General features: G+C 38.5%; 1 long non-coding RNA gene across 1 annotated transcript in view; it reads right to left on the bottom strand.

Moving 5' to 3' along the window:
* Positions 1–22,471, bottom strand: part of LOC134739867 (uncharacterized) — a 52,273-nt gene extending 29,802 nt beyond the window's left edge. The window contains exon 1 of the long non-coding RNA XR_010126936.1: positions 22,337–22,471. This is a non-coding gene — a long non-coding RNA (uncharacterized LOC134739867). The remainder of the gene's footprint in view (positions 1–22,336) is intronic.
* Between the last annotated feature and the right edge of the window lie 808 nt (positions 22,472–23,279).

Here is a 23,279-nt window from a genome sequence, read left to right as displayed (position 1 = left end):
CCTAACAGCCTAAGGACCCCTCCCTAAAGTGACTCCAATGTGAAATAGAACAATATAAAAAGGATATCCAAAACTTCCCTTTTCCCTCTACAACTAAAGAGTCAGCCCCCGATCTCTTTCCTTTAAGTTAGGTGCCACAAGGAGGAGGAGCCATTGACTTCATGAATACTCCCTTAACCAGTTCAGAAGTCCAGAGTTTAAAAAAGGAGCTTGAGCCACTACTAGATGACCCTTACGGAGTGGCAGATCAAATTGATCAATTTGTAGGACCTCAGTTATACACTTGGGTTGAGTTAATGTCCATTTTGGACATCCTCTTTTCAGGAGAAGAGAGGAGTATGATTCATAGGGCTGCTATAGTAGTTTGAGAACGTGTGCATCCTCCCAGTCAAAACGTTCCTACCATGGACCAGAAATTCCCTGCCCAAAACCCCTGCTGGGACAAAAACAACACAACTCATCAGGAAAATATACAGGGCCTAAGGGAGGTGATAATAAAAAGAACTTGGGAATCAGTACCCCAAACCCAAAATCTTTCTAAAACATTTAATATGCAACAGAAAAAGGATAAAGGGCCTATGAGATTCCTAGACAGACTGAAGGAACAAATGAGACAATATACAGGCCTCAATTTAGAAGTTCCCTTTGGATGAGGAATGTTAAAACTCCAATTTCTCACAAAAAGTTGGCCAGACATTTCAAAAAAATTACAAAAAAATAGAAAATTGGAAAGATCAGACCATCCCCTAAGTGAGCTTCTCAGAGAAACTTAAAAGTTATGTGTGAGGAGAGATGAAGAAAATCAGAAACAAAAGACAAAACTTACATTATCCACCTTCCAACAGATGACTCCAAATCCATGTACTTCTAAACAGAGCTTCCAGAGAGACAGAAACTATAAAGGGTCCCAACCCTTCTTTAAAAGACCCAAGCCTCCATCTGGAGGACCAAGGCTCTCTAAAGAGTATGGCAAAACAAAGTTAAAAAAATCCCAGAACTGAGAGGTACAAAGGACAAGATAGGTGCTACAAATATGAAAGAACAGGCCACTTCAAGAGGAAATGTCCTGAATTCAAAAAAGAGAAAAAAGCCCTTCCATTCATTACTTTTGAGGAAGAATAAGGGAGTCAGGGGCTCTGTCTCTTTTATGTTGAGTCCCACCAGGAGCTCTTAATAAATTTAGAAGTGGGACCTAAACATGAACTTATCACTTTTTTGGTCGATTCAGGGATGACTCATTCCTCTGTGTTTCCCCCCATCTAATATTGCCTACTCTTTGGAAGGACTTTTGCTCTCTGGGGTGAAAGGTGAAGGATTTAAAACAAAAATTTTAAAATACACAAAAGTCAAATACTAAGATCAATCAGCTCATATTCAGTTTTTGTTAATCCCTGAGGCAGAGACTAATTTATTAGGGAGGGATTTAATGTTGAAGTTAGGCATAGGCCTACAAGTCAGACCAAGAGAATTCTTCACCTCATTAAACCTACTCACCACTACCGATAAAAAATACATTAATCCTAATGTCTGGTCCAAAGAAGAGAACAGAAGAAAACTCCGAGTCCCTCCAATCCACATCAAGCTAAAAACCCTTGGGGAAGTAGTAAGGAGAAAATAATACCCCATTCCTCTAGAGGTCAGGATAGGGTTAAAACCTATAATTGAATATCTTATTAAAGATGGGCTTCTTGAGCCCTATATGTCCTCTTATAACACCCCAATACTGCCTGTCAAGAAATCAGATGGGTCATACTGGCTGGTAAAAGACCTTAGAGCCATTAACCAAATAGTCCAAACTACCCACCCCATTGTCCCCAATCCTTACACCATTCTCAGCAAGATTCCATATAATCATCAATGGTTTACTGCTAAAGATTTGAAGGATGCTTTTTGGACATGTCCCCTGGCTAAAGATTGTCAAGATATATTTGCTTTTGAGTGGAAAGATCTCCATCCAGGGTGAAAACAACAATATCGATGGACAGTCTTACCCCAAGGGTTCACAGACTCCCTTAACCTTTTCAGTCAAATTTTAGAACAAGTATTAGAAAAAGTCATCATCCCAAAACAAATATGCCTACTCCAATATGTTGATGATATTCTTCTATCTGGTGAAGATATGGAGAAAGTAGCTAGCTTCTCTACACATATTCTTTTGCAGTTCAAAGCGTTACAAGTCTCAAAGGGAAAGCTTCAGTAAGTAGAGCCTAAAGTTAAATATTTAGGCCACAGTGCAGACAAGTGAAAAAATAGGGCCTAAATAAGTTGAGGGAATCGTATCCCTACCCTTGCCTCAAACTAAACAAAAACTCAGGAAATCTTTAGGGTTAGTTGGATACTGTCGCTTACGAATTGACTCATATGCACTAAACAATAAACTTTTATATCAAAAACTTGCCCAGAAGAAGCCTGACCATCTCTTGTAGACTTCTGAGAAAGGTGATCAGACCAAAAAGCTGAAAGAAAGGCTCATAACCACCCCTGTCTTAGCCTTACCTTCCCTAAAAAGCCATTCCACATTTTTGTCAACGTGGATAATGGAGTAACTTTAGAAGTGCTTACTCAAGAACACAGAGGCTGTTAGTAGCCAGTGGCCTTCCTGTCAAAAGTCTTAGATCCAGTTACTTGTAGATGGCCTCAATACATCCAATCCATTGCAACTACAGGAGTATTGGTAAAGAAAGTAGATAGTTAACCTTTGGAGGAAAATTGACAGTAAGCATGCCCCACCAAGTTAGAACTACCTTAAACCAGAAAGCAGGGCAGTGGCTTACTGACTCAAGAATCTTAAAGTATGAGGCTATTCTGTTAATATTAACCACTGATAATTCACTTATCCCAGCAGGTTTCCTAACAGGGGATCCAAATCTAAAGAGAGAGCACACATGTTTACATTTAACTGATTATCATACAAAAGTCCAACCGGACCTAGGAGACACTCCCCTCAGGACGGGATGAGAATTATTTATAGATGATTCCTCCCGGGTGATTGAGGAAAAAAGACACAATGGGTATTCAGTACTTGATGGAGAAACTCTCGAAGAAATAGAGTCAGGAAAATTGCCTAATAATTGGTCTGCCCAAACTTGCAAGCTGTTTGCATTCAGCCAAGCCTTAGAGTACTTGCAGAACCAGGAAGGAACCATCTATACCAATTCTCAGTACACCTGTTGAGTGGCTCATACATTTGGAAAATTTTGACTGAATGAGGTCTCTTTAATAGCAAAGGTCAAGATCTTGTTCATAAGGAGCTAATCACCCAAATATTGAATAGCCTTCAGTTGCCAGAAGAATAGCTATTGTCCATGTCCCTGGATACCAGAAAAGCCTTTCTTGTTAAAGTAGAGGAAATAACCTAGCAGATCAGGTAGCCAAACAGGCTGCCATTTCTTCTAAAACACCTATTTTTGACTTAACTCATTACCTTTCTTCTCCTACCGTGATCCCCATTTTCTCTTCCACTAAAAAAGAAAAACTAATAAAAACTAAAGAGAATTCAGAAGAAAAATGGATACTGCCAGACCAGACAGAAATGTTATCCAAACCCCTTACGAGGGAAGTCTTGTCCCAACTGCATCAAGGGACCCACTGGGGGCCCCAAGCCATGTGTGATACAGTCCTCAGAGTTTGTGGGTGCACACGAATTTATACCCTGGCCAAACAGGTTACAGACAGTTGTATAGTATGTAAGAAAACTAAAAAGAATACTTCTTTGGGGAAGGATCCCAGGCTTAAGGCTATACCAAAGTATCCAGATTGATTGCACAGAGATAACTCCAATAGGTCATCTAAAATACTTACTAGTGATAGTAGATCACCTCATTCACTGGGTCGAAGCTATCCCCTTTTCAAATGCAACAGCCAATAATGTAGTTAAGGTGTTAATTGAAAATATAGTGTTCAGATTTGGGCTAATAGAAAATATTGACTCCGACAATGGAACCAATTTCACTGTGCACATCACTAAAAAGCTATCCCAAATACTAGGCATTAGATGGGAATATCATACTCCTTGGCACCCACCTTCATCAGGGAGGATAGAAAGAATGAATCAAACTCTGAAGAACCGCTTAACCAAGTTGGTTCTGGAGACTTGGTTACCATGGACCAAATGCTTTCCTATTGCCCTGTTAAGAATCCGAACTGCCCCTTGGAAAGATATTGGTCTTTCCCCTTAAGAGATGCTCAATGGATTGCCTTATTTACACTCCACTATTGACTTTCCTACCTTTGAAACAAAAGACCAATTCCTTAAAAATTATATACTTGGTCTATCTCCTACTTTCTCTTCTCTTAAAACCAAAGGTCTCCTAGCATGGACACTGCCCCTGGAGTTCCCAGTACATCAAAATCAGCCTGGGGATCACGTCCTCATCAAAAGCTGGAAGGAGGAAAAGCTCGAACTGGCCTGGGAAGGACCTTACCTAGTGCTCCTAACTACTGAAACCACAGTCTCGACAGCAGAAAAAGGATGGACCCATCACACCCAAGTCAAGAAAGCACCACCCCCCACCCAGCATCATGGGCCGTAGTCCCAGGTGAAAACCCTACCAAACTAAAGCTAAGAAAAAATTAACTCTCCTTCATCTATTCTATTACTCCTCCTTTCCTTGTATTGCTGACCACCTCATTATTAATGTAACCAAGTCAATTTCGCCTCAAACTGTTACTTTTGATTCTTGCCTTGTTATACCCTGTGGAGACTTATCAAGTCAAAGACAGCTTTCCACTTCAGAAAAATACCTCTGTGCTTCCTTGGCTCTCCTCAGGCTGGAGATTAGTGAATCAGGATCATTTAGTCTGGGAAGGTTTCAGTGAAGACCCCAGTGTCAACTGGGAGTCTTGTCCCCTGATACAGAGCTTTTATGCTGTAGTTGGTCCAACGTTCTTTGGACTACTAAAGGGCAAGGATGGACTGCCGCAACCAGCAGTTGTAATTTCCTAAAACCACACATTCATTTTACTAAAGAAACGGCTTCCCCTAACTGTCAGCTCAATCAGTGTAATCCAGTACAGGTTATTATCTCAAACCTTCAAAGTTCTTCTCCTTCTCTAAGTCAGTTCCTTTATTTAAGCTGGTTTTATGGTATGGGGGCTGAGGTTTCAGGAACAGACCCTATCAGATCCTTTGAAATACACTTCATTGCTCCCCCACTGCCTATACCTTCCCCTAAGCCTTCTTCCAAAACCTCTCACAACGAAACTGTTGTTTCTCCTCTATCTAACAACAAGACCAAGGTAGCTATTATAGAAGTTAAAGACCTAAAACAAACTTTGGCAATTGAAACAGGGTATCAAGATGTGAATGCCTGGTTGGAATGGATCAAATATTCTGCCTGCACTTTAAACAAAAGCAATTGTTATGCTTGTGTGCATGGCAGACCAGAAGCCCAGATTATCCGCTTTCCACTAGGATGGTCCTTCAGTCAACCAGACATGGGCTGTATAGTAGCTCTTTTCCAAGATTCCACAGCCTGGGGTAACAAGTCGTGACAAGCTCTCTCTCTGCTATATCCCAAAATTCAACACTCTGCGGGTCAGCTGCTGAGGGCCATCCAGCTTCCGCCTCCTGAACCCTAGGTTCGCTTCGTGTCTGTCACAGTAAGTAGGTAACTTAGTGTTCCTTGGAGACCTAAAAGGATACAGTGAGCTTAAGACTTTCCAAGAGCTTACCAATCAGTCAGCCCTTATTCACCCCTGAGCAGATGTGTGGTAGTATTGCAGTGGACCTTTACTGGACACTCTGCCAAGTAAACTGGAGTGGCACTAGTGCTCTAGTCCAATTGACTATCCCTTTTGCCCTGGCATTTCATCAACCAGAAAAAGGAAAAACACACGTTGTAAAGCAAGGGAAGCCCCTTATTCATCTTTCCACTCCCACGTTTATTTAGATACAGTTAGTCCCTAATTGTATCTAGTTATTTAGATACAAATACTCCTAGGCCCACAAGGTACCACATAAATTTAAAGCCTGGGATCAAATAGCTGCAGGTTTTGAGTCAATATTTTGGTGGTTGACAATAAAAACGTAGATTGGATAAATTACATCTATTATAATCAACAGCAATTTATCAATTACATCAGGGATGTTGTCAAAGGAATACCAGAACAATTGGGGCCTACTAGCCAGATGCCCTGGAAAAACAGAATGGCCATAGAAATGATATTAGCCAAAAAAGATAGTGTTTGTTATGATTAAAACTCAGTGTTGTACCTTCATCCCAAACAACACTGCTCTTGATGGGAACATAACAAGGGCCCTACAAGGACTTACTGCTTTATCCAATAAATTAACTAAAAATTCTGGAGTTGATAACCCTTTCTTAAGATGGCTAGAGAGGTGGTTCAGTAAATAGAAAGGAATTACAGCCTCAATTCTTACTTCTCTTACAGCCATAACAGGTGTACTCATTCTTGTTGGGTGTTGTGTCATACCATGCATCCATGGGCTAGTGCAAAGACTTATAGAAACAGCACTTACTAAACTCTCCCTTAGCTCTCTGCCACTTTATTCAGATAAGCTTTCCCTTTTAGAGGATCAAGTTGAACAACAAAGCCAAGACATGTTAAAAATGTTTGAAGAGGAAGGACTATAAAAATTGAAAGGGGAATTGAAGGATTCCATAAATTCCTCTTCAAAGAACCAATATGTCAGTATGTTCAGCTTCCATGTTCTTTGTTCTCCATTTTAAAGTTTAATTTCCTTGTTTTTTATGTCTCCTTGCCCCTAGTCTCAGTAAACAACCCCCTCCCAGCCTCTATCACCTGCTCTGTCCTTAGTCACCTGCTCTGTCCTTAGTCATCCTTAGCCATCTGCTCTGTAACTGTCCTTTCCGCTGAAACTACTCACCCTGCCACTCTGGCTCATGCCCCTCCTTTCTTTAAAATAGCCAATTGGAATTAGCTTAGACTATGCAGTCCAACCCTAGCCAATAGGGGAAAGACACAGTAGTAGGGACTAGCTGCATTAAGGATAAGACCCCCTTCCCCTCCCTTGTCCAGTGTGCTTTCGCCATTTCGCCATCCTCGAGATGCAGCCTTCTATAGGAGTAAATTGCCTTGCTGAGAAAACTTTTGCCTGAGTGCTATTTTCACTTTGAGGCACTTTGCATTTACTTCCAACAGGCCTTAATATTCTGACACTTCAATTTCTCTATAATTGTGCCAATTAAAAGGGTTTTTACTTTTCAGCAAAATTCTGACCCAATCATTTAAATTTCACAGTCACATAAGGAATGCTCAATTTTAAATAAGTTGCATTCCCAAAATGCATATGTAAATAGATTCCATTTAATCCCCATTGTCCCATTGAAATTGGTTAGATTTACTCTAAATCCAACCCCCTCTCCCCGAATCCTAATCACTTAATAATGTACTTTAAGCATATTACCCAATCAACATGGGTCACAAATTTTTATGAATGCCAAGCATCTATCCAGCCCTGCTATGCTTTGTCCTTATTCCCTCTATTTGCCTGCAAAAGATATGCGGGCTTCTCCACTAATCATTCATGAGATCCCCATGACCTGGGACAGGACAAAGGTTCAACTGACTTTCCTAGCTTGTTTTTGTGAACTCTGAGGTTTGCACAATGGGTGCCACCTTTCCACCAGAATCTGACTCATACTGCCTATTTCCCTGACCTAATCCAAAACAAAACCCTTCCATTCCTCTTCTTTCTTGATTTCCCAAATGATGATGACAGTGTGAGAACAGAGGGAGGATAAATATTTATCCATTTTATACCCTCCCTAGAGAAAGTTAGTGTTGCATGAAAGGGATGGTGTGACGGTGGGACCAAATAGACTACCCTAAAGAATCACTATATGGGCCTAGAGAGTTTTGAGACAAGTTTCTGAAATGAGGGATGGGTGGAATGGGGAAGGGATGGATGCAAGGCATGCTGGCCTGCAGCCTTGCAGCACTTCCCAACTTTTCTGCGAAAAATTACTGGACTGGAATCAGATTGCCTGAGGTTGAATTTCAGCTTCATCGCTTATTACTTATGGCCCCTCTGAAAAGTCCATTTCTCCCAGCTTTAGTTACCTACATATAAAATGGAGATGAGTATCTATCTATAAGGTTGTTATCTGTATTAAATGAGACAAGATAAGGACTAGCCTAGTCCAGTACACATAGGGAATGCTCAGTAACTACTATCATCATAATTACCAATGATGATTATTGTACGACGTCTGCTGATGTGGCAGTGTTGGTTAGAGTTGAAAGAAGAAAAAGGAACAGCCTACTTTTTCTTCCCCTTCCCACTAACTTTTCTTTTTAACCAATGTAGATGATATATTGGTGCAGCCCTGGAGTTATATGGAAGATGTCAAATCAGGGTTTCATGGTAAACAGCAGGAAGTAGCAAGATAGTTGTTAGCTGTGCAAATATAGGGAAGGAGATGATAGGTGTCCATGGGAATAACAGGTGGGCTGGAAGAAGAAGTCCATGCCCCTAGGCTGAAGAATCTTTAGCAGTAAGCACTACCCTAAGCCTCATGCACAAATTTAAATTTAGTCTTTTTGCACATTCCCAATGAGAGTTTACATTGTTCAACTTATTCCCCTTCCTCATGCACAGGTCTAAGCCCCAGAAGTCAATGCTCAGTGACACTAACACCAGACCATCCCTAGTGATGACTACATCCTTGAACAAAGCTGTAGCAGCCAGATGCTCTTTCCCAGAGCCTCTTAATCTCGGGGTATGGCTAGGCTGCCACATACAAAACATAGGGAGGTGGAAGTCACAGCTACCAAGTAGGCAGAGTAGAAGAGAAAGCTTGTTTGCAAAAATAGGCATTAAAACAGACAACCCAGGGAGGAATAAACATGAAGGATGAAAAGTTCCAGTAATTTTTCCTGCTTATGTTAGCTAACTGAGGCCTACATGAATTTCAGCCTCTGGATTCAAGGCTATGCATTTGTACCCTTATTATTAATTTGCTTCATGATTTGAGAAGTTGGTTTCTATTACTTCAAATCAAATAATTCCAATAGCAAAACTATATAACCTCTTCAACTTAGCCTGGAGTTTTTACCGCAGTGATTACCTTCTAGCTCAATTTGAAAATATTATTGGAACTTCCTCTTAAATAGTGAAGGTAATGGGCAGAAACTATCATCATAACTGCAACAGCCTAATCCTGTGAAGTCATTAAAGGTTTTCATGTGTGTCGATGCCACTTTATAGAGATGACAATATAACACTCTAATGGACTATAATAAACCTGAGCCAACTACAAACCCACTAAAATACATCAAGAAATCTTAATATCATTACTATTCAAATCATGTAGTGTGAAAATTCAGATTATCAGAATGTTCTAAGTTAATTAGTAGTACTAGTATTAATATTTATATTCTTTTGTTGCTGCTGTGTTTTCTTTAAAAACTGTTTGACAAGTAAGCAACTTACTGTTTACTTTTTTTTGAGACGGAGTCTCGCTCTGTCCCCCAGGCTGAGTGCAGTGGCCCGATCTCGGCTCACTGCAAGCTCCGTCTCCCGGGTTCACACCATTCTCCTGGCTCAGCCTCCCCGAGTAGCTGGGACTACAGGCGCCTGTCACTATGCCCAGCTAATTTTTTTTTGTATTTTTAGTAGAGACGGGGTTTCACTGTGTTAGCCAGGATGGTCTTGATCTCCTGACCTCGTGATCCGCCCACCACGGCCTCCCAAAGTCCTGGGATTACACGTGTGAGCCACCGCGCCCAGCCCCTGTTTACATTTTTAAATCCCATATTTTAAATCCTCCATATTTTGGGGATTTAGGGTTGCTTTGACAAGAATAGCTGGAAAAAAAGGAATATTACTGTCCTGATATAAATTTTTAGTTGTATTTTTAGTGACTGCGTATTTGTTTTAAATAAAGCTCTTCCAAATGTGGAGGGCAGGGGAGTCTCATTAACCATATAGAACAATCAAAATGCAAGTGATAGAGCATAAAGAGTTTTTGCTTCCAAAATTTCAACCTATTCATATATTTTGATTGACAAATTACTTTACATTTGTTTCCAACACTTTCTGCTATCATATGGAAATAATTGTTACCAAATTAGCTTCCTAATGTTTATAACCATATTCATTAATAGTAATTTATCCATGAAAATTTAGAATTTTTCATAACAGAATTATACAACCTTAAAAACAATTTTTTTTGATAAAAGGTATTTATAGCCAACCTAATTAGAATCACAAATACAGGGAAGAAAGAACAGAGATGACCCATGATATCTAGGTTGAAGTGATATGTAATTTTTTTTAGTCAAAGATGTACTATAAAGATTTATATGCTGAAATGCTGATGCCCTGTTATTGCATTACTGGATCATTGGAGAGGGTGCTGGTAACAGTGTTTCCAGTATTTTGAATTGGGGATGTACATTATGATTGGTAAAATGCAAACAATATTTCCATGCCTGTATGTGTAGTGTAGTATGGATTATAATCCAGTCTCCTCTCTTGGCTTAGAGAAGAGGTTGACCTAGAATTGCAAGATGTGATGCCAAGGTGAATTGCTGATTGAGTATTGTGCAGTCACAAGTAGGAAAGCAGAGGAAATTTGAACTGTTAGGTACAAGGCAGTGAAAACAACACAAAGCAAGAACCAGTATCCAAAATTAAGCAAGACTTAAAAGATGAGATTTGGCAATTCCCTTTCATAGAGGTATAATAAATAGAATGGCAAAGTCTACAGAGAAGATAGATACAAAGGCCCCTAAGAGTCATCATGCTCTCTTCTCCTGCCATGAGTGAATGGGCATGGGGTTTCCCTAAATCACCTAATGTGGGGTAGTCTGACTGGGCTGTATATTTATTCACCTGAGGAGCTTTAAACAAAATACTAACACTTTGGTTTCACCCAAGACCAATTTAATCAGAATCTCTGGGGATTCAAGTGCATAGCCAGCATCGAGAACTACCTGTTAAATGATTGAATGGAAGGAGTTTCCCCACTGGAGGAAACACTGAAGGTGAAATGTGGGTTCCTGTAACAAATCCCCTGCATTCAAATCATTCCAGGGTACTGTGCACTGGAATTGACAAGATTATAGTGCTTGTATGGTCAGCAGCCATGTGGTGCAGGAGCTGCTGAGGCACTAAGCTAGTTCAGATGACATCATCAAGCATGCTATAGCAGAAAAGAGTACATAAACTTGTATATAACTTGCTCTATGTCCATAAGAACACATATCTCAAAATAGATCATCACAAAATGGTTATGACTTAATACCATGCATAAGTGCTCATTAAAAGCAAACAATGAAAGATGCTACAACTTACCTTTGGCTTCAGTTTAACATAATAGGTAGAAAAATATTCATGTTTCCTTTTGTCTAAAGTTCATCAAGAGGTCTTAATTTCTAAAATGCGCTTTGTCCCAAATATTCAGAAAAAAAATCTTTTAGTTGATCCTTAAACATGCAGTATTTTTCCATTCTGACAAACAGAATGTTTTGTATATTCCAGATGTTTTTCTCCTAAACTGTGCACCTGACAATCAAAATGAGATGCCATCATCCTCTAAGGGTCAAAAAAGGTGTTTCCAGCCTTTGCCCTGAGGAGACAAGAACCCTCTTGGAATGTGTCCATCATTAAAATAGTGCTGGAGGGAGTTTACCTGCCTATATTTTAATTACTGTTTTATTCGCATTATTTAAGTTATCGCTATTGAAGTCAACCCCAAATCCACTACCTAGGAATTACTTTTCTTTTTCATTAAGATATATTTGTCTTTACACCAAAATAAAACAGTACTTTTTAAAATTCATCATATTCACTAGAGTTATGGTGAATACGATTCTTTTACACCACTGGTGCCAGAGGACAAGATAAACACGCCACAAGGGCTAACATTTTAGCCTGAGTCAGCATAATAATTATCACATTATTAGAGAATTGCGCTGTGTTGATTAGCATACATCAGCATACAAATCAATTTCCATGTAAGAACAAAAACCTTTCTCCAAATTTCAGTAGATTTACGCAAACCTCACCCCAACCCCACTCCTTTGTGCCAGGTGAAGCTGGGAAACTTAGCGCCCAGGAAGAGTTTCATTTTGCAGTATTTCATTAGTCTGGAAAAGACAAAAGTTTACTCTGGAAATGAGTTACTTTCACGCTTTAAATGTACAGCTTGAGGAGGACGATACTGCAAAAACAGGGAAGAGAAAGAAGCAGATAACGTATTTGGCAGTGTGAGAAGGATTCAATATTAAAGATTAGGACTGGTAATGTGTGCAGTCCAGGGTAAAAGAAGCTAAGAAGCCACTGGTTGGTTCATTGAGATGTGAGGAAAGAGTTCATTCTTTTACACGACTCCTTGAGAATAGTGGTTAATTATTAGAGGTCTTGGAAATTCATATTTTTCTCCATTCTGAGAACATAGGCTCTATAAGAGGGAATTTTTTCCTTCCCCAAGCTTCCACTTTTTCCATTTTCCTTACCTAAAATTTAGCCAATTTCATTTTTATTTACCTGTAGTATTTAATTCATTTATCTTGTAAGGTTCCAGAAGACAGAAATTGCATCCTATTGATTTTCTATTCCTCATGGTGCTGAACACTCAATATGTTTGTTTCTATTCATTATTTGCTAAGAGCTATAAACATAATAAAGTGTCTGAAAATTTATTTTAAATATTTTAGGGCATTTCCAAGTTGAAGAGGTGAATGGAAGCTCCTCTGGCAGCAGGTGTCACCTCCCAGATTTGACACATGAAAATAAGAACCATGTTTATTATGGAAAATGAATGCATTTTGACATGGGTAATGTCAAATTATATACTGAAATGGGTAATGAATCACAGAAATAAAATTGTTATTCAAAAGTGTGAGTAGTAGTTGTTTAAACGGCAAAAGATCATGACTTGGAGTCACACATTCTAAAACACATTTGGACCAAGACTGCATGTATTTTTTTTTCAGTCTTGATCTTTAGCATGTGTCCTTTTATCCCTGAAAAATGCCCGGTTTACTCTCACTTCTGCTATATACTCTTGGTTGTGTGAAGCTAAGATGTCAGGAGTTCTAAGCACTTAGAACAGAGACTGGACTGGCATTTCATAACCATTCAACATATCTTAGTGAACATAATTATGATAATGATGACTATTATTACTTTGTCTAAATCATATTATTTCTTTTCTGCATATGCAGATTCTTGGTGGCTAGCATCTATTTCCGTATTTCTTAGTCCCACAATCAATGCATTTTTTTTGTATCCATGTAAGTAGGAACATGTGTGAAGAGCAGAATGCAAAGCATGGTTAAATATCAATGCTCTAGTGCATCAAATGCATTCTCATGTGCCTATGACAAATTCCATATACTAAAGCTGATAGACACTTACATCAAATAGAACTTCAAGTTTTTATCCTTGAGCTTGGAGAATGATGATAACTATGGTGAAATAGAAATAAAGAATGGTGGTATTAATCCATTCATAAAAAAAGAAACCATATGTCAGAGAAAACAAGTAGCCTCAAACAATTATTAATATAGGATTTTTTTATTATACATCTCAATAGTGAAAGTCACACTACTTGACTTTTCAAGTGTTGGAAAAGCTCTAAATTTAGAAGTCAAACTTTTACAGTATGTATATATAGTAATGAATTCAGAGTCAAACTTCCCCCCTACCATCCCTCCTATATATGGCCCCTTAACATTAATTGATGGTTGTGGTTTGGAGATGGTAATGAGGAAGAATGTTTTTCTTATAGAACTGATTCACATAAACCATTTATAAAAGGCAAGAATACTTAAATGAGTGCCCACATGCTGTGGTAATAACAACTCACATCTGAAATTTGGAACCAAATATTTAAGGGAGTGTAATCTATAGTGTAACTACTTTTCTTGACTCAATCACTTCATTGTTTTGTTAAAGTGTTATGTCAAAGCTGTAAGTTAGAACTGCTACTAAATGATTAAGTATCTAATTCCTCTAGTGTGCCTTTCTCATTTGTTTACAAAGCTACATGAAATAGGCTTCTAAGAAAATAGTATATTAATGTATATTTGTAGTAATTCATAGTGTTGAGTTATGTGAAGTCATAAAATGGCATTCTTTCTCATTTGTTAAAAGGCAAGTTTCACATCAGGAATGAAAAGAAATGACATTTTTATAAGAAGTAAACTTACATTGAGATAAATAGTCAAGAGCAAATAATACACATTTTTAGGTTATTTATATTTGTCATCATTACTTTCACTATCACTCATACTCAAGCTTTTACCTGTTGCCACTTATTACAAGACAAAAACAAAATGATTGTGATCATAAAAAATGAAATAGGTTAAGTTCAAACAAGAGCTACAATAGGAATCCTGTTGAAACTTAGTTGTAGCTAAAGCTTGGAGCTTGATATAGAGGTTATGCAATTACTTAGATATTGAATGGCATGATGTTGTAAAATGTAAAATGTAGACTGTGCTCTGGACTGGAAAATTCAGATCTAACCACTTATTGAACTAAATTGTCCATTATATGTTAGGTTATCCATTATATGTTGAGTCTTTTATGCACATTAAATTATTCACTCCCAGGTTAAAATCGGAGTGAGAGTAGGAGTATTCTTGAATATAGTAGTCAAGTATCCTGAAATTGGTTATCACAAATTCTACAGATAATAACATACTTAAATGTACTTTACATTTTGCATCTTTAGTAATACACTGTGCTTTCTGCAGAAAAACCTTTTGCAGACCTAAGTCCCTGGTGAAGAGAAGTGGTAAGTTGTCCAAAATCCAAATTACATCAATTTAAAGACACTGGAGACCAATAAAAGCTGTGGATTTGAGAGGCTATGATCTCAGAGGAAAAAGTTACAAAAGACTCTGCCCAACATTCATTATGGCTTTTTCCTGTTAAAGCGTTTGCTAATTCACAAGCAAAAGGTAAAGGGCTAAGGAACGGAACAGGGCTTCCTAGGGGGTTGAAGGGACTGAAATGTGGTATGGGGACATCAAGGAGAAGGGGTCCTGGTAAATACCCCAGGCAAGAACTGTGAATGTTGATATCAATTCTACTCAGCCAAAGAAGATCCCATGTCACGTATGTTTATATTTGTACTTGTGATATGTGTGTATACATACACATATACACACACACATATTTATTTCAGAGGTGAACACACACACACATATTTATTTCAGAGGTGAACCAACATTAAACCAGCTTTTACTAAGATGAAACTGCAATTCTAAACAAGCTCCATCTCTCGCTGAATTGCATTAATATATTCTATCCCTTCTCTCTGCTTGAAGGAAGCAACAGGGAAATTCTTTCATGACAAAGAAAACAATATCAAGAGATTACCTCCATAATTTTTATACATAATAGGCAGGCAGCATCCCATTAGACAATTATCAGACATACCAAGGAAAGAAACCAAGTGTATCAAAGCCAGAAAACAAAAAAGGTAACAGAAACGAATCCACAGTTGATATAGATATTGGAGTTATCAGACAAGGATATTAAAATAAACATGATGAACATAGTCACATAGTTAGACAACAAGGTGGAGAACTTCAATAAAAAGCTGGAAATTAAAAATTAATCACATGGTAATTCTAAGTAACATACTGAGCATCACAGTAAATTCTATTCAAATTAGATAATAGCATTATTTTTCCAAAAAATTTATAATTTTAAAATGTCTTTGGCCATTTATTTCTAAAAATTACTCCATTAATATATGAATCTCATAATTATGCTCAAATACAGGCTCTGGCTTTCATTCTCCATCTATAAAAGTGTCATTTTTAATATATGTGTTAGACCACTTGAAAATTTCAATTTTCCAATTGCAGTAGAAATGATTACTGTTAATAATTGTATTGCATTCAAAAGGTTAGCAAAAAGAATGCTAAAATACTGAAATGACCTAAAGATATTATTTAAACTATGGCAGCTTGTTTTTCTTTTTCATTTATATCTTTCAGCCTTGTTACAGCATTGAAGGAGATAAAGTTAAAGTGTAGCCACTTTACTTGCCTGAATTTATCTAAAACTTCAAAACATTATATAGCAAGTAAAGAAAATGTCTTAAAAACAATGAAATATAATATTATTTCACCACTTTTCACATAACAAGTCTGAAAACATATATATATAGAGTTTGTCTATATATATGGTATTTATATATACGTTTTCAGACATATATACCAATATATAAATACTCTGTTTTTGTATCTTTGGTGTTTATATAAATGTGAACACCAAAGATAAAAAATAATTCATTCACCACTGAAAATATTAAGTCAGATGTAATAGCAGAGAAGCTCCAAGTTAAAGATTATCCAAGGAGAGTGTAGATTTTATTCAATAAGTGAGGCAATTATTCATTTATATGCTATCATGTTTTTATCATGAATTTAGATAAAGCGAAGATATCATTAAGCCTCCACATAGAGAAAGGAAACAATGCTTAATAGATACATTGCCTGTTTTAGACTATATTACATATTCGAATATGACATTTTATATTGTTTCTATTATTTTATATCTGGAAGTCTTATTTTCCCAACAAGATAATAATAGCATATTTCATTCTGGAAATTTCCAACTCACATGTGTTATAATTTAAAAAGCATTTTCTATGTCAGAAGTTTGGAATTAAAAAATAAAATAATTAAACAAATATATCCTGCTTCCCTTCTTTAGAAAGCTAGCACAGAGTAACAGCTAGATTTTCTGGGTTCAAGCTGCAGAGTAATACAGTCAAGCTATATGAACATGTACAATATACCCAATCTGTCTGTAACCTCATTTCCTCCATTTTCTAAAAACACATAATAATCTTACCTATTTCACAGCATCGCTATGAGAATCAAATGAGTTAAAAAATTCTTGGTACTTAGTAAGCATTTCGTGTTTGCTATTGTTGTTCTTGTGGCCATTACTATCATTCTTATCACTAATATTATTTTATTTTACATTCAGGTCTCTTTGTTAAGCATGTATTGCCTACCTTTCTGTACCTGGCAAAGTATTTCTCATTCTTAAAACTGGTCCTGAACTCCTAGAAAGAGTGTCTCCTCTTGGTGTTCCCATAGAACTCTTGGCATGATTCGGTTATTACCAACCAAATGATGTTGAAATTATCTATTTGAATATCTAAAAGCCCCTTACACACTTCCTACTCCCTCTATTCTACAAGACTATAAGCTCCTCATGGGAAAGGCTCTGTCTTTCTTATATGTTCACTTTGTCTGATGTACAGCTCTGTCACACGTCCCCAAATCCACTCCAGGTTCAGTGACTCACAAGGAGGGATCACAGGACTTAGCATGTAGTTACTTTCCTGGCTATGATTTATTACAGTGAAAGGATACAAAGCTAAATCAGCAAAGACAAAGGGTGCATGGGGCAAAGACCAGAAAAAAAAAGAAAAAAAAAAAAAAAACCAGACACAAGATTCCAAGAGTTCTTTCCCTGTGAAATATTCAGAATATGCTCTTTACCTCCAACATAGAATTGTGACAACACATGTGAAGTGTTGTCTACCAGGGAAACTCATTAGAAATTCAGTGTCTAAGGTTTATACTGGGGTTTGGTCACATAAATACTCTCTGCCCAGTCTTTAGCAAAACTCCAGGCTCCTAGAAGGAAAACCAGGAGTTAAACCACATTGTACACAGGCTAGGCATACCAAGCCACTTTTTTCATGTAGTTAAAGTTTTATATCATTGTAGGGAACTGTTTACCATTAAAGTTCCCAGATGCTAGTCAAGGACCAATCTTGCAAGCAGGCATGTGTTTTCTGCAAAAGAAACTAGCACATAAAATATATTCAATAACAATTGTGTAAACTGAACTAAATGAGCTATCCAATGAAACAATATTAGCGATGGTAAGTAAAATAAACCCAACTCTCGAAATGTCATATAACTTATAAGGTGAAAATAATGTTAGGTAGTCAAGTACACTTTCACCTAATAAACATTTTTGGACACTCAGATACTGTAATATGTACTGTATTAGGTATGAGACTCTTAAAAATCCAAATACATAGAAGTGATATATACAGTGCTGGCTACAGAAGTGCAGGAATGGGGAGATGTTGGTCAAAGGGTACAAAGTTGCAGTTACGCAGGATAAAGCTGGAGATTTCATACACAGCATGATGACGATAGTTAATAATATCATTTTGTGTATTGGCAATTTGCTAACAAAGTAGATACTAGGTGCTCTTACCACATACACACACACACAGACACACACACACACACACACACAAAGGTAACTATGTGAGGAGAGAGATTTGTTAATTTGGTCAACTATAGTAATCATTTTACTAAGTATATGTGTATTCAAAAAATCATGTTGTACACCTTAAATATAGACCATAAAAAACAAAAAGACAAAATAACTGAATCTAATATATAAAGTGCTTTTTATATTTTTGCTTGATTTTCAGAAATTGAGGGAAAAAAATAAAGACTCCACAAAAACAGGCAAACAAAATCCTGAAATGCGTCAAAAGCTATGAGTTGGAAGCAAATACAAAAGCTGGGTTTGGCTTGGGGGTTAATCGCAGTATCAGCACTGGGACTGGAGCTCTGCTCTGGCCTTGCTACAAAGTAGGAGAGCTGCATGGGAGCTGGTTGAGGATGAGGGGTCAGAATAAAAAAAGCCTTCTGTAAGCATGTACACTCTAAGCATTTTCTCTCCTCTACCACTCTAAGCATGTACAGAGCTCCTTAACATTTCCTTATCTCAGATACTTCTTGCTGGGTATAAAACAAAAGTTTTTTTAAGTCAAGTTTCCTTCTGTGGTTTTTTGTTTTTTTTTTTTGGTAAAAGTTTAAAATCAAGAAAAAGATAAGTCTAGGTATCTTTAGTCACAGTAAAAAAAGGAGTGTTTTTAAGAGCAGTTAAAGGGAACCCCACCAAACAACGTGGACTAGTGGAACAGAACCAGGCATACAGTCAAATCAAATGAACTAAGAAGCAACATCCTGACTAGCCAAGAATTATAATGGCATCTCATTATATTATATGATATATTCACACATAGAGTGCTGCTGACTGGCAGAGTAATTACCAGATACCTTGGATAAGACCAAGATAACAGTCTGATCTTTACTGAAGGTGTGATATGGCTAAATATCAGCAATTTTATAGAACCTTATCTATTAAACATGGATTAATGTGAAGTAATAATCTTAAAACACATACAGTTGATATCACAGCATTTATTCATGTGATAATAAAGATTTTGGTACTGAATAGACATGGACAGACTATATTGGACCGTGTGTATGTATCAGCACACACGCATGTGTACAGGGATTGGTAAAGATGGTGGGAACAGAGAAATTAAAAAGAAATAAGAACAAAAAAAGGAATAGGCAAACTCCTGGTCTTGAACATAAAAATCCTGTTATATGGACAGTGCTTTGGAGTAGGGCAGAGAAAGAGTGACATTTTTATCAAATGTTCTTGTAAAACATTGCAGTACTCCCCAGTTAGTAATCTCCATCCACACTCCCCACTCTGAGAATAAATCAGCCACATCAATGAGGCAGCATTTGGTCTTTAAGGTCAATGCCACATTTTCTAGTATTTCTATCTATATGTAGATATATAATGGAGATGATGAAATTCTTAAATTTCTTAATCTTGAAAGATAAAAATTGAAGGAGGTCAGATTATAATATTTAATGAGTACTTTTATGAGCCAGACATTGTTCTAAAATTTTATATATTTTATTTCACTTAATGAGCAGATAGCTGCTCATTGGGATAATTTGTTAACATTAAAAATGTGGTAAAGAATTAAGGCTGGAAGTATCAAATATGAAGTAATACAAAAAGTTGTATATTTTTCACTCCTTAAATTAATTCAATTTATGTTGTGGTACCTAGCTAATATGCATATAATGACTTTTTCTGGTCAATGTAAACACTGATTTGTCTGAGAGATTAGTATTGACTGATGCAGAGCTATGATCAATATTGGAATTTGAGGGTCAGTTATTCTTCAAATGTATAACATTATTGACTGCACAGAGGTTATAACTTACAAAACACACAATATAGTAGAAAAAGATACATTTCAATATAAATCATTTGCCATTTCAAAGTTCCATTAATATAGGAAAACATAACTCTCAACTTAGTCATTTCAGAGACATTTTTAAAACAATCTCTAGATTTTCCCATGAACTTTTATCCTTAGAGCTTTCTGCACAGTGTGGGTGTTGGCAGGAGGTCTACAGGGGCAGGGTGGGGAGAGGACTAGGGAACCATATCGCATCTTTTTCTTTACCCTGATACTCACTGTGAACACAATCTCACTGCAGCCTGTATCTCCAGAGTGGTAAGAGGAACAAACAGGAAACACAGAAATAGAAAAGCAGACAGGGTACTGGAATGTAACTCTTCAGAATAATTTGTTCCAAACTCAAAGAAGGTAATTTAAACCAGCAAAACATCAGGAACACCTCCAACCATAGGTTCAGGAATTGCACAGAACCCCCTTAGCATTAAGGGTTCCCATTTAGGCCCCTTCTGTGAGGGACAAGTGAGGTAACCATGAACCCTACGGTCGACCTGACCAGAACACATGACCCATTAAGTCTGTTGGGGATGGTTTCTTTCTGGAATGGGGTGTGTGTGCTTGCTGACAGCTCTTATTTTCTTCCAATGTGTAGGATTAAACATCCTGATCAGCAAAAGGTATTCCTGGTCCCCTTTGCTATGGTTCGCACTGTAGCCAATACTTCTGAAAATAGTTTGTCCATTTAGATTCCAATGTCCTGTGTTTGTGTTTTTTTAGAATTTTCAAGCCAGTGTGCTAAGGGTCACACAAAGGATAATCATGGGAAGGAAACTGTATTAACTTTCATTTCTGCTTCATGTGAAAATGATTGAGACTGGTACAATTTCTGTAACTGTTAGACACAGATTAGGATTTGGCATTTGTTTTGTGAGCTATTATTATTTTAGAAATACTAAAATACATATATTCACTGAGTGCACTTTATGGATATATTAACTCATTGAATCCTCTTTTCTACTCTGTGAGGTATGTGATACTATTATTATTTATTTATTTAATTAATTTATTTTTTGAGATGGAGTCTTGCTCTGTCACCTGGGTTGGTGTGCAATGGCGCGATCTTCTCTCACTGAAACCTCCGCCTCCCAGGTTCAAGCGATTCTCCTGCCTCAGCCTCTTGAGTACCAGGTGCCCACCAGCACACCAGTCTATTTTTTTGTATTTTTAGTAGAGACGGGGTTTCACCAGGTTAACCAGGCTGGTCTCGAACTCCTGGCCTTGTGATCTGCCCACCTCAGCTTCCCAAAGTGCTAGGATTACAGGCGTGAGCCACCGCAACCAGCCCTATTATTTATTTTTGTAGATTAAAAAACTATGTCACAGAGTTTAAGAAACCCAGCCAATATAAAGTAGCTAACAAATGACAAAAAGGAATTTACATCCACTCAGCCTGGCCTTCTGGTTCTGTGTTTGTGGGCATGCCACACCTCCTTTACTGAGTTACTATTCTGTTGTTTGGTGCTTGCCTAAGTTTTTCTAGGTTATCAGTTGTTAGAAGACAAACAATTTGTAAGGTACATGGATGTGCTTTGGTCAAGAATGAGGCCAAGGCAGACATCCAGGCCTGCAGTACTTAGCGAGTTTAGGGTGCAGGCACATACTCCATTTGTTATATAACCTGTTTGTACAAGCTCATACTTGGCTCTGAGCCACTATTGTCTGTAGAAGGTATAACTGCCCTGCTGACATTGTACAGGATCTTGGGCATGGCTTGACATGGCGCTGGCACCCAGAGAAAGAGAGAGAGAGAATCAGAGCTGTCTGTCTTGCAGACAGAGAGAGGAGAGCTATTGCAAGGCTTGTGCTGGTGCCCAGAGAGAGAAGGAGTTAAGCTGCTGACCCTGAAGGCAACTGAGAGCCTGCTATGCAGCTGCCGGAAGGGCAGGAGATGCAGAGCCAGAGCAGACAGCTGAGATAAAGGTGGACAGTGTTAGAGAGCTAATGTGAGTAAGCTGCTGCTGAGAGAGCTGCTAAATAAAACTACATTTCACCTGCCTATGGCCCCCCCACCCCGCCGGAGTGTTCTTTCAGCTATCCACCCACTCCCCTTGGACCTCAGCTGGGGCTGGAACCTGACAATTGGCATTGTCATCAGGATGAGGTAAGTGGGTCTTCAGCCCCTGAGGACTCCTGGGTCGGCTTTGTGGCCGCAGCATGGGCTGTGGTACCCAGTGGCAGCCATGCTGCGAGGAGGATGGGATCTGATGGAAACATAGGAGGCAGTGGATGGCTCTCCTGTGAGTATGAAGAGGGCACTGAAGTACCTGGAAGTGCACAGCACCAACGAGGAACATGCCTTTGCCAGCAGAGTCAGACGGGCATTTGTAACTGTGCTGCGGGAGGTGCATGCCCAGTCCCTGCAGGATGCCGGGCAGGGAGGAGGCTCCTCTGCTGCGGGCTCACCCTGTGAACAATAAGAAGGCAGAACATGAGCAGCCAATGGGACCCCAGGGGAGAGCCCAGGCCCCCCCCGCCCACAGTGGTGGAATACAGCTCTTATAGTGCTTATACCCGCACTGAGTTGCAGGAGTTAAGCTAGTAATGTCGGCAGTCATGCACAGACTTAGCGTAAGTCACATGGGAGAAGGACATTGCTGCGCAACCCAGTCCCGCCCGAGCGTTCCAGTTCACAGATTGCCTGCTGCAGTTAGGCGGAAGTGTAAAGCCTTTTCTGTTTGATAAGTGACTGACCAAGATGCCTCGCTTGGGAGGGCACTGGACGACCAAAGGCCATATGTGGACTTGGCAATCTACTGGACTCTGAACCCGGATAAGTTTCTGGGCAGAGCTGCAGTTATTGATGGTTATGAAGACTGGTCAGTGAAAGTGAAACCTGTATCTTTGCATCTTGGCATCGGCTGCTTGGTTCTCCGCTTATGAACTGTGTATGTCTCTCCCATGCCTGAGGACATTCTGGCTGGGGATGTTTTGCACGGCTTGGCAGCTGTACCATCTGTCACAGATTTGCTGGACTGCTTAACAATGGAACTGGGATTCTTGTCCAGAGAACCAGGAATAGTTTGCCTTCATGGGAGGGTGACACTGGACCTTCACGGTGTTGCTACAGGGCAAAATGCATAGCCCCACTCTATGTCATATTCTTGTTGATGATGTTATGTTAACCTCTGATTCTCTTGCAGATTTAAAAGTGGCAACGCCCCTCTTGCCTGGGATTTGGATAAGACTGAGGCAGCCTTTTTCAATAGC

Source organism: Pongo pygmaeus, chromosome 6, assembly GCF_028885625.2.
Source record: "Pongo pygmaeus isolate AG05252 chromosome 6, NHGRI_mPonPyg2-v2.0_pri, whole genome shotgun sequence".
Lineage (NCBI taxonomy): Eukaryota > Metazoa > Chordata > Mammalia > Primates > Hominidae > Pongo > Pongo pygmaeus.
Note: the sequence above shows the minus strand (reverse complement) of the source record. Positions and strands in the feature narration are given on the sequence as shown.